Source organism: Somniosus microcephalus, chromosome 5 (assembly GCF_052327205.1).
Source record: "Somniosus microcephalus isolate GS21.2 chromosome 5, FLI_Smic_1.0, whole genome shotgun sequence".
NCBI classification, from domain to species: Eukaryota; Metazoa; Chordata; class Chondrichthyes; order Squaliformes; family Somniosidae; genus Somniosus; species Somniosus microcephalus.
The window spans coordinates 126,202,644-126,215,717 of NC_140991.1; positions in this window are offsets into that span (position 1 = coordinate 126,202,644).

A 13,074-nucleotide genomic window follows, 5' to 3' on the forward strand; every position below is an offset into this window, starting at 1 on the left:
CTGGAAAGTGGGATTAGGCTGGATAGCTCTTTGTCAGCCGGTGCTGACACGATGGGCCAAAATGGCCTCCTTCCATGCCTTAAATTTCTATGATTCTATTCTATGAACAACAACTTGTATTTATATAGCGTCTTTAACGTAGTAAAACGTCCCAAGGCGCTGCACAGGAGTATTATAAGACAAAAATTTGACACCGAGCCACAGAAGGAGATATTAGGGCAGGCGACCAAAAGCTTGGTCAAAGAGGTAGGTTTTAAGGAGCGTCTTAAAGGAGGAAAGAGAGGTAGCGAGGCGGTGAGGTTTAGGCAGGGAATTCCAGAGCTTAGGGCCTAGGCAACAGAAGGCACGGCCACCAAAGGTTGAGCAATTATAATCAGGGATGCTCAAGAGGGCAGAATTAGAGGACCGCAGATATCTCGGAGGGTTGTGGGGCTGGAGAAGATTACAGAGATAGGGAGGGGCGAGGCCATGGAGGGATTTGAAAACAAGGATGAGAATTCTGAAATCAAGGCGTTGCTTAACTGGGAACCAGGCAAGTGTTTTGCCACTGCCACACATCACTGAAATGAAATGGCGTAGATGAATCCTTTTGAGTACTGAATGTCTTTTGGAACTTGTACGTTTGTTAACTGCCAAAAATGATTTTTCTTTAATTAGATAGTTAGATAGCTCTTTCAAAGAGCCGGCACAGGCACGATGGGCCTCATGTGTATCTCCTTAACCAGTCAGGTTGAAGCATCGTGAAGTTAACAGTGCAAGGAGTGAGAAGGAAGTGTAAATTACAGTGAGTGAATTTAATGTCAAATCAGATACAGAAAGAGAAATAAAGGCCGGAAATTTTAACTTTGCGTTGGGTCGGGTGTGTACGGGCCGCGTAGCGGGTCGGGAACACTATGTTCTGAGCAGCGCGTTGCTCAGAGCGCCTTTAACTTAATGGCCCCAATTGAAAGACTCATGCACGTTTCCCAGCCCTATTAAATGGTGCGTGTCTGATGATGTCATCAATGACTCTTTTCCAGCGCCGATATTTATAGCAACCTTACACTCAACTCATTTGAAGGAACCTGACAAAGAAAGGCCACAGTACTGTTATAAATTTGCAATTATGGATAGTCAAAGGCAGAGGGCTGCACCACGCTTCTCAGATTCAGCCCTGCTTACTCTTGTAGAGGCTGTCAGAGCACGCAGGGAGGTATTCTTCCCTGTTGTTAGGCAAAGGAGACCTCCACAAGAAACAAAAAGAGCCTGGCTGGATATTGCTGAGGAGATCAGCAGCAGGGATGTGGTGAGGAGGACCTGGATCCATGTGCAGGAAATAAATCAATTATCTCATGATGTCAGGAAAGGTGAGGGCAATGCCACATTCACCTTCATCCTGGTGTGCCTGTCATTACATCCCCATCACTCTGCCTTCCCAAGCCTACTCCTGCACATCATTCCTCAAACCAACTTACCTTCCAGGTCCACCCATCCCTCTCAACCTATGTACATACTCACATCCCCATCTGACTAACCACCCCTCACACTCACCCTCATCCTAATGCAATCATAGCAAGTAACACCACAGAAGGAGGCCATTTGGCATTGGCACCCATTCCCTCATAGTCACCCACTACAGATGTAAGCCATCCATTCCTTATACTCATTCCATCACTCTCACTCAAACTTCTCTTTCCCTCCTTGCAGGAGAAAAAAGTTCAGAAGAGAGAGAGGGAGAGAACCAGAGGTGGCCCTCCAGTCTTCGCACAACTAACAGCAGCAGAGGAGGGGGCTCTGGAGATCTCGGGAGTTTGAGAGACGCTGGTGGTGGGAGATGGAGAGAGGGGGACATCCTAGCAACCTGCTGACAGAATCACATCTCATACAGCTGTAAGATTAGGATCACAGGCTCACACAGATCACCCAACAGGGCTTTAGAAGTTGTAAGGCTTTTATTAAAGAGCTACAGTTTTAATGCATAATCAGATATTACATATGGTTTAAGCTGAGTATAATAGACATACAACCCGTGACAGTAGAGAGCGATCTACGACTCCCGAATCGGAATGCCATGACCAGTCGGATGGGGAGGCAGCACAGTGGTCTCAGATTGGGTAGATTCCTGCAGTCTGCTGCAGTGGTCACTTCCGTTGGGTCATCTCTCAAGCTGTTGGAGGTGTGAGGCCGTCAGCCACCTCAGAGGCTAAACTTGACCAAGGTGTTAGGCCGTAGCCACCTCGGGGAAGCCTTCGCCCGACTGCCTGATTTCCTCTCTCGGTCGTCTGTATTTATAGTTATTTCGGTGGGCTGGTAATCACCTGGTGTCAATCATTTGATCCCCATCCTATTGTCCAATTGTGAAGCGGGAAGGCAACCCTCACCGTCCCTTTCTGCATGACTGACAAGGCCTCCCTCTTATCTTTCTGAGGAATGTTTTGTCAAGTTTCTTCAAGGGCATTTTATGGCTTTGTGGCTCCTTATTATCTAGCAGGTGCTATCCTCCCTGTTTCCTTGCATTTTACAATTCCCTTATCACTTCTGTTTGTCTTTTGATGCTTGATATTCGACCTTGCTGGCATTTATGCTATCTGTTCCCGGCTGCATGTTGTCAGTCTCTGTTCTAAGAATTAAAACCCATCTTTGAATCTAACAGCTATTTCTTACAATTCCCTTCTTTGAGAAGGAAATATCCTTATTGACTTCTCACAATTGGCTCTTGACTAATCTAGCTAGCTCTTATTGCTCTCTCAACTTGGGCGTTAGTTTGTAGGGAGTCTTGAAGATTTCTCCCTTCCTTACAGTCCATTCCTTTGAGGAGAAGGAGCAACCTCTGACCCCTTACTCAAATTCAATTCACTGTTCCAGTGTTCCAATTCTGCCCCGCCTAGGATATCCTCTGTTTCTTCTATCTTTCCTGATCTTACCCCGCTTGGGGTCTCCTCTACATTGCTTCGGATCATCTCTTTCGGTGTGCTCAATTAACTTGTTAGTGCTGGTTAGTCATGGGCATGAGTACCCAATTGGCTTATGTATCAAAGTCTTACTACACATGTTACATATATCAAATACACTATCATTATAAGCTGAAGAACTACCAGAGCGTGTGAAATAATACAAACGTAAGGGTGTGCTGATGTATTAAGCCCAAAATCCCACCAGTGTGAGTTGTCCCCTATGCTGTCAATTTCAATATCTATTCTCGAGTTGTCTTGCTCCAAAACATAAAAATGCTTTAGGGAGGAATTCAGTCACATCATGAGCTCACTGAAACTCTCAAACAACAGGGGAATGTCATATCCGAGTATCCGAATTGTGCCACACAATTGTGTAGCTCATACTTAAAAACGTGTTGGTTGATGGGACAGGTCCTGTTAGACCCATAAAGCATGGTAGTTGAGGTAGTAGTGACACAGGAGGCACCACAAATCACCTCATACTGGATTCGCACTGGTTTTTCCCACGCTCTGTTACCTACAAAACACAATTATTGCAGTCACAGTTAAATTCAGTCTTACAATCATTTCAAGCGACATTACAGTTTCACATCTAATCAACAAATCATGGACTTAAAAGATTCTCCAGATCTCTCTTTTGCTCGTATCCATCTTGTGGATAATTCTTACTAAACATGATTTCTCCTTAGCCCTCGATTGTCCCAATCCAGATTCCATGTAACTCTCCACTTCAACTTCAATTTCAATCCCTCTAACAGGTACCAGTGTGTTTAACTCTATTCTGATTGTTTCATTAATTAGATAGTTTCTCGATGGAGTATGTGTCAATGCTTTAAAAGTTGTCTCGCTCTCCTGAGCCACATTAACCATTTCATGTCTTGCTGTTGTCAAGTAACTGAGCATGTCTGAGATCCGTTCTTCAGTGCAAATTCAACATACATTCCTGGATGGTAATTGCTTCATACGTAACGAATCACATTTGCACACTCACACCGGTATCTCAATATCGTGCCATCTGATACAAGCCTTTCTCAGGCTTTTAGGTATCTTATCAAAAGATTGTAGTCGTCTGGAGATCTTTGCTCATCTTCCTCTGCATGGTCCCGATGTCTTGGGTAGTGGCCAGACTGTCAAATTCAGTTTTCTTAAAAGTTCATTAAAGGCAGGGACACAAATGTCTCCAAGAGAAAGCTATCAATTTACTATTCTTAACTACACTTTCCTGACTTTCGCTAGAAAATTTTGAAAATTCCCATTCAGTAGTGTAATTCTCCTGTTTCAATCTTACACCCTCAATCACTTTCCTTTAATTACCATTCATATCTCATTCATGAGTCCTGGAGGAACTTTACTGTCCAGTACAATATTTAAGATAGAAAACATAGATCAAACATTCACACTTGATCCAAGTTATTAACACTTTTTTATTTATCATTATTTTAAAGGATATTTTATTTTCCCCAAAGTAACCCAATATATAGTGCCTGAGTCCATTTTGTTATTACAAAATTACCCCAAAATCCAAACAGCAGTATTATTGAACTGACAGATTTTGTCAATGTTTAATTTCATTTCTATCAATTTATCTTCCATTTCCAATTTCAGAAACAAGTGATTCTCAGGCTTAGTGGCTTACACAGTGTTTTAACATTTGAGACAGAAGTGCTGCAATTAGTTTACAAGATAACTTTCATATAACAAAAGAAAGAAGAGACTGCATTGTGACTCTACTTAGAACCCAAGGGGTTAAGTTATCAAATCATAGTTTTCCTTCTGGGAAATATTAACTTAAAATTAAGAAACTTAAAGTTAATAATGTCCAATACCTTTAAATTTCATACTAAAGTTGTTGCTTGGTGAACTTAAACAACTGTCAGTGGGAAGGGTTAACTCCTTTGCAGGTTTTTAAGAAGGTGGAGTGAAACATTATCAGGCGCACGCAATTGTGTCACTTCATGTAAATTTTTTAAAAACTTTCCTGATCGAAAAGACAGTTGCGTTTTCACACTTTAACTAAACATAAACAGAACAGATAAAACAAAACAAAATAGCACATTCTTGCAGAAAACAGTAAATTACATCATATTTCTTATTGTCCTTTCTTCAGATGTCTTTCCAAAATACTGTAAAAACATTGAATATAACTGGAGAAAAATTAGTTTTTCACATTTAAACAAATCAAATCAAACTGCTTTAGAAGATTTCACCATTGCAACCTTGACTCCAAGGTTAAATCTTAGACTGAAACTTAATCTTTTGTTAAACAAACTTTTTGTTGCTCTTCTCAGTTTTTACACACCAGCTTAACTTGTAGTAGTTTTTTTTCAATTCTGGGGACACAATCTTATTCGCACATTCTTGAAACTTCCAAAATCCAAGACAAGACAAAAGTTTTAAACGTTTTTAACAAAGGAGTGGGTGGAGCTAAACCACACATAACAGAATCTTTCTTTTAAAGACAGACTTTCAGACAAAAGAAACACTGTAACTTCTTAAACATTCATAGTCAGGAAAACTTTCACACTTTAACACACACTTTCACACAAACTAAAAGTCCAGCATATTTTTAAAGTTCCTTTCACTCAGCAATCTTGTGTTTTATTTGTCTCGGCATAGACGTTAATAACTTCCATGTCGGTAAAACTTTAAATTTATCTTTTTTTTCCACTTTTTAAGTCGGTGACTCAGCAGCTTTGCCTGGCTTTCCAAGTCCCTGTTTTTTCCATTTCTTTGCTGACTTTTCATATTGGTTAGCCTGCAAATTAGATCTTTTTCCTTCTTTATCTCTCCCTCTCCTGCACTTTATGCTTTACCTCCTTCAGGCTATCTATCAACTGTTCCCAGTGATATGCCAACGCCATTGTATTTCTGGTTTTACCTTTCAACAAGCTCTTTACCGCTCCCTTCTTTCAGAGAGGAAAAAAACACTATACACAGTCTAAACAATGATCACGTGTGTTCGACCGGTCCCTCCGGTCATCCCAACTGGAACCTTACAACTCCTAACTCTGTGATCCCACTTCTGACACCACTGTAAGATTAGGATCACAGGCTCACACAGATCACCCAACAGGGCTTTAGAAGTTGTAAGGCTTTTATTAAAGAGCTACAGTTTTAATGCATAATCAGATATTACATATGGTTTAAGCTGAGTATAATAGACATACAACCCGTGACAGTAGAGAGCAATCTACGACTCCCGAATCGGAATGCCACGACCAGACGGACGGGGAGGCAGTACGGTGGTCTCGGATTGGGTGGATTCCTGTAGTCTGCTGCAGTGGTCACTTCCGTTGGGTCATCTCTCAAGCTGTTGGAGGTGTGAGGCCGTCAGCCACCTCAGAGGCTAAACTTGACCAAGGTGTTAGGCCGTAGCCACCTCGGGGAAGCCTTCGCCCCTGACTGCCTGATTTCCTCTCTCGGTCGTCTATATTTATAGTTATTTCGGTGGGCTGGTAATCACCTGGTGTTAATCATTTGATCCCCATCCTATTGTCCAATTGTGAAGTGGGAAGGCAACCCTCGCCACCCCTTTCTGCATGACTGACAAGGCCTCCCTCTTATCTTTCTGAGGAATGTTTTGTCAAGTTTCTTCAAGGGCATTTTATGGCTTTGTGGCTCCTTATTATCTAGCAGGTGCTATCCTCCCTGTTTCCTTGCATTTTACGATTCCCTTATCACTTTTATTTGTCTTTTGATGCTTGATATTCGACCTTGCTGGCATTTATGCTATCTGTTCCCGGTTGCATGTTGTCAGTCTCTGTTCTAAGAATTAAAACCCATCTTTGAATCTAACAGCTATTTCTTACACAGCCACATGGCATTCAGCAATCACTCATCTGGTGACTGATGTCAGCAGCCAGTGAAATGTCATCATGTGCATAATGGTAACGTTACCCATTCTTATTATAACGCTTCTAATTCATCTCTTTACTCTCCCACAGGTCCATCAACTGCACCCCCCGCCCCACACCCCCTCCCCCCGCCCCCCCCCGCACTGTCCAGCCGGAGGAGGAGGACGACTCCTCAGAGGGACCTCTAGCCACTGAAGGCACACCACCACCAGACCCAAGCACAGCCAGCACCAGTGCAGATACGCACATTTCGGTGGGTCCTGTGCGCCATAGAGTAGAGTTGTCACCTGGTGTCTCTCACATCACAATTGAGCAAGAGCAGGTGGTGTTGACAGGGACAGCAGTGGAGACTCCTCGCCAGAGGACGCAGGACACTCCAAGCTCTGCTGAGCTGCATCCAGACGCTGAGCCTTGGGGGCCATCGAGAAAGAGGGTGATCTTGGAGGGGCAGCAACAAATGCATGAGGCTCTGGCATCTTTTGCAGCCGCGATGTCTGATGTCTGCAAATGTTTGGAGAATGGAGGAGTCCATCTCCAATATGAGCACCACCATGGTGCAGGCGATGGTGATGATGTGCTGTTCCATGGAAAGAATGGCCACCTTCATGGAGCAGCAAATGCACCAGTCACATGAGCACATGCTAGCTGTGGACAACAGATGGCAGACGCTAATAGACCTCCTCTCGAGGAGGGATATAAACATAGACTTGGGCCTTCATCGCCCCATTGCTGTGCAACAAGGTGCTCGCTAGCTCCTCGCCAGCAGGGAAGTGCGGGTGGCCCATGAGAGGGATGATCGTGAGAGGGGACATGGAAGTGGGGTCTGTTCTCAAAGTGCTCCCACTTCTCCCCCGTTGCTTTCCCCTCAGTCAGAGCCCCACATCTTTCCTTGGATCCCAATGGCTGAGTCGGCCCCTGCACAGTTGCAGGAGGAGCAGACTTTGGCGGGGCCATCACAGGCTCTAAAATCCAGAGGACATCTGTCAAAAGTGTCTAACGAATCGCAGCAGGAAAGTGAGCAGCCTGCAACTAACTTCGCTGAAGCCACGGGGGTTGCACCTCATAGAGGCACTCGGAAAAGAAAAATGTCACAAAAGTAGATGTAAAAGGGGATGCACATGGGTGTATCAAAAATGTTAGTGGTAAGTTTCAGTTATTTTGATGACACACATAAATATTTTTCTTTGCACCACTTTCCGGTCTCATCCATTTTTGCCTCAAGCCTTGGAAGGCTTTGTCACTTGGAGTGAATAGTGAGACATTAATTAACCTTGAGCACTGGGGGTTTGGGTGAGAGGAATGGATTGGTCATTGTAGGGATGCTTTATGGTGTTGTTGGTGGGGGGCAGAACTTAGTACAGCATGTGGCTGAGCTGCATTAGAGCAAGTTAAGTGAACCTGGCCATGATGAGGCCATCCCAGGCCTCCCGGGCAGCAATGTGCACCACTGCAGTTTCCATCTGCACCTCAAGTTCCTCCTTGTCTTCCACTTGGTCCTCCTCCTCCTCCTCTGAAGAGGCTGTGTGCTGTGTGCCATGCTCCTCCTGCAGCTCCGATCCTCATTGCTGCACAATGTTGTGCAATGCACAGCAAACTTTGATGATTCTGGAGACCCTGGCTGGTGCGTATTGAAGGACTCCTCCAGATCTGTCAAGGCATCTGAAGCCCATCTTCAGCATGCCTATTGCTTGCTCTTTGACACATCTGGTGGAGATGTGGCTTTCATTATATCTCTCCTCAGCCTCAGTACTTGGCTTCCTCAGGGGTGTCATGAGCTACATCTTCAGTGGATAGCCCTAGTCTCCAAGCAGACAGCCAGTAAGTCTATTTGGAGGTGCGAAGAGTTGAGGGAGGGTGGACTGGTGCAGGACGAAAGTCATTGACAGCTGTCAGGGAATCTGGTGCACAATCATCTTTTTATGGTTGCAGATGAGCTACACATTGAGGGAGTGGAAGCCCTTGCCGTTCACAAACACTCCTGTGCGATGATGGGGTGCCCTGATGGCCACATGTGTGCAGTCAATGACGCCCTGCACCTGTGGGATGCCAGCCAAAGCCGCAAAGCCGAGCGCCCGCTCAATAACACTGGCTTCATCAGTGGCAAAGTTGATATAATTGGCTGACTTGTGAAACATGGCATTGGTGACCTGGGTGATGCATCTGTGAGCAGCCGACTGTGAGATCCCACAACTGTCTGCTGCAGATCCCTAGAAGGAGCCTGAGATGAAGAAGTTGAGGGCGGTGGTGACTTTGACAACCATTGGTAAGGCATGTCCACCAGGTCCTCTGGGTGTTGTTCCAGCAAGCTACAAATGTCTGTGATGACCTGGTGTGATAGCCAAAGCCTCCTGAAGCACTGCTGCTCAGTCATATTGAGGAAGCTCATCCTCTGCCTGTATACCCTGTGTTGGGGGTATCACCTCCGGCGCGGTGCAGCCCTGTGGTGCCCCCCCTCTTTCCTGTGCAGCATCAGGTCATTGAGGAGAAGGCTGCTGGTGTGGTTGCTGCTGCTAGTGGTGGGGCTCATATGTGACAGTATAAGCAGCACCCAAGCTGATGTAGTAGATGGCAGGTCAAGTGGAGATCAGAGGGCCAATCCCTCAATGTTGCGATGGTGAGTAGCAATTGTGGTGAGAGTGGCTTCTGAGGTTTCAAAAATGATCTGCAAGCTGCAGACACTGAAATCTGTGGACAAAATGGAGTGAGCAAGAGCCTTTCCTTGAGGCAAGTAATGAAGTGTAATGTTGCAGTATTTATGTGCTTTTCACATATGATAGAATGAACTTGCCAATGGCCATTGAGCTTCCTTCACAGGTGAGGCACCGAACCTCTGTGAATCCCGTGCTCCTGCAGTAAAACTCAAAAGCTGGCGTTAAAATCACTCTTAAGGGTCTCTCAACAAGCATTTAATGATTTCAATGAGGTCGCCCGCCTCTGCCGATCGGGTCTATGTCGCACCTTCAAAACCGCCAGAGTTAAATGCGCCAGGGGGCAGGATGACGGCGGGTTCCCGACGTGCTCACTATTTCCGGGATTTTTACTGCTGACCCGCTGCCAAATCCGCACACGCGGCAACGGGAAAATTCCAGCCAAAGAGAGAGAAAGAAAGATTGGATAAAGAGAAAGGGAAAAAAGAGACAGAAAGAAAAAGTAAAAAACAATTACATTTTAATTTTTAAAAAATCTCTAAAATCACTTAAAACCTGAAGGAATGAGATTCCACATTTGTAATAGTTAATTCTCAGTGCCAGAGAGGTTGACTGGTGGTAATTAACACTGATCATATTGTTAAAAGAGTACTTAGACTGGAATGACTTGAATTAACTTTCTGTGGTGAGATTACTTCACATCTACCGTGCAAGTACAGGAACTTCATGTTGCTCAATGCAGTTGAATGGGAAGTCAGAAAGCAAGATGCCGCTTTTGTGAAGCTAACAGCGGAGTGGCACATCTCCAACAGCAACTTTTCAATTTCCATATTAAATTGGGCATCTGCCCTCGCGTGAAGTTGCTGTGGCATTTGCACATAAATGCCAGCGAGTGGTAGTAGTCTCACCGTTACTTTGACAGCAAATTTTGAGATATTGGCCGAGAAGTTCAGTTGCGTTTGCGCCCACTTATTGGCTATAAAGTGGTTTGCGCCTAAAGTTTTTTACCGCCCGAAATTCAGATGGACCCTAACATCGGCGTTAGCCGGTAGCGCTGCGCCGGCACTGATGACGTCATCGGTGTGCGCAGCGCCCCGGTTGCAATGCTATTCCGGCCCGATGGCCAAATTCAGTTGCGGCCGCCTCGCCCGTGGCAGCCGCAAACAGCGTTTGTGAAACGGGGTCTTGCAGCTCCGAAAGGCCGCCGCATAAAGGTGGAGCGGCGGCCGGCCGCTTTCCCGGCGGCCGCCTGCCCGCACCTCCCTCCCCGGACTCCTGCACCACCCCCCCGCGGCACTGATGTCTGTGTCCCGCGAGCCCGGCACTTCTCCGTGGTGCCGGGCTCATTTGCCGGGGGAATCCACCGGTGATCTGACGGCTGCAGGCAGCTCCTCCTTAAGAGAAGGAGGAGGCCTGCAGTACCCCAGCCTGCCGCACCGCATTGGGTGCCGCAGCGGGAGCTGAACGCCTGAAAGTGACATTTAACGCCCCTAGCGAGGCGGCCAAACCCTGCAATAGCGCCCGCCGCCATCTTGGCCCGTCGCAACTGAATTTTAGGCGGGCGCTACGGGAATCCTGGCGAGCGCTAAATTTCGGGCGCAAAAGACCTGGCGGGGCCATACCGAATTTCTAGGCCATTATTTCAAAAGTAAAGGGTTTTGTATAATTTAATTTCTTACAATATTCAGCAAAAGACAAGGGCCTTGATTTGTAAAACTCTCCCTTTGTAATTTTTGTTTCCTTTACCTTTTTTGAGCACCTTCTCCCATCCTGACACCACAGGGGGAGATGTTTTTTTTCTCCTTTTTTTTCTAAAACCCCTCTGTTTGAAGGAAAGGCCAAATTAGTCTCCGGCCTAAATCTTGGGGTGAGTATAGCCCATAATTAACAGCATTGATGACTCCACCTTCCACTCTTGCTGTCCTGTCACCTTTCACCCTTTCACCAAAAAACATGAGGTGAAGGGCTACACACACCCCAGCATGACCATCGAGGCCAGCATTTATTGGCCATCCCTAATTGCCCTTGAGAAGGTGGTGGTGAGCTGCCTTCTTGAACTGCAGCAGTCCGTGTGGTGAAGGTACTCCCACAGTGCTGTTAGGGAGGGTGTTACAGGATTTTGACCCAGCAACGATGAAGGATTGTCGATATACTTCTAAGTCAGGATGGTGTGTGACTTGGAGAGGAACTTGGAGGTAGTGGTGTTCCCATGCGCCTGCTGCCCTCGTCCTTCTAGGTGGAAGAGGTCGTGGGTTTGGGAGGTGCTGCCGAAGATGCCTTGGCAAGTTGCTGCAGTGTATCTTGTAGATGGTACACACTGCAGCCACAGTACGCCGGTGTTGGAGGGAATGAATGTTTAAGGTGGTCAATAGGGTGCAAATCAAGCGGGCTGCTTTGTCCTGGATGGCGTCGAGCTTCTTGAGTGTTGTTGGAGCTGCACTCATCCAGGTAAGTGGAGAGTATTCCATCACACTCCTTACTTGTGCCTTGTAGATGGTGGAAAGGCTTTGGGGAGTCAGGAGGTGAGACACTTGAGCAGAATACCCAGCCTCTGACCTGCTCTTGTTGCCACAGTATTTATGTGGCTAGTCCAGTTAAGTTTCTGGTCAATGGTAACCCCCCAGGATGTTGATGGTGGGGGATTCGGCGATGGTAATGCCGTTGAATGCCAACGGGCGCTGGTTAGACTCTCACTTGTTGGAGATAGTCATTGCCTGGCACTTCCGAGGTACGAATGTTACCTGCCACTTATCAGCTCAAGCCTGAACATTGTCCAGGCCTTGTTGCATGCGGGCATGGACTGCTTCATTATCTGAGGAGTTGTGAATGGCGCTGAACACTGTGCAGTCGTCAGCGAACTTCCCCATTTCTGTCCTTATGTTGGAGGGCAAGTCATTGATGAAGCAGCTGAAGATGGTTGGGCCTAGGACACTGCCCTGAGGAACTCCTGCAGTGATGTCCTGGGGCTGTGATGATTGACCTTCAAACACCACAATCATCTTCTTTTGTGCTAGGTATGACTCCAGCCAATGGAGAGTTTTCCCCCCGATTCCCATTGACTTCAATTTTACTGGGGCTCCTTGATGCCACAATCGGTCAAATGCTGCCTTGAAGTCAAGGGCAGTCACTCTCACCTCACCTCTGGAATTTAGCTCCTTTGTCCATGTTTGGACCAAGGCTCAAATGAGGTCGGGAGCCAAGTGATCTTGGCGGAACCCAAACTGGGCATCAGTGAGCAGGTTATTGGTGAGTAAGTGCCGCTTGATAGCACTGTCGATGGCACCTTCCATCACTTTGCTGATGATTGAGAGTAGACTGATGGGGCGGTAATTGGCTGGTTTTGATTTGTCCTGCTTTTTGTGGACAGGACATACTGCCGGTGGATTCTCTCGAGGCCACTGTGCGGCAAATAATTCTATCAAATGTCCTGCCCTTTATCCCCAGTGAGCTCCTCCTCCCCCACCTACGTCAACTGGGGGAGGTGAGGTTGGGGATAGCGCCGATCCCGCTCGGCTTCATGGAGGCCAGCCTCCTTCCGGTGCCAGCTTTACGTTCAGCTGGCGAGGGAGGAGGACATTGAGGGTGGATTTGTGGTTAACCACCAGAGGATTCTCCACCGCGTCTTCTGGACAGTGGACA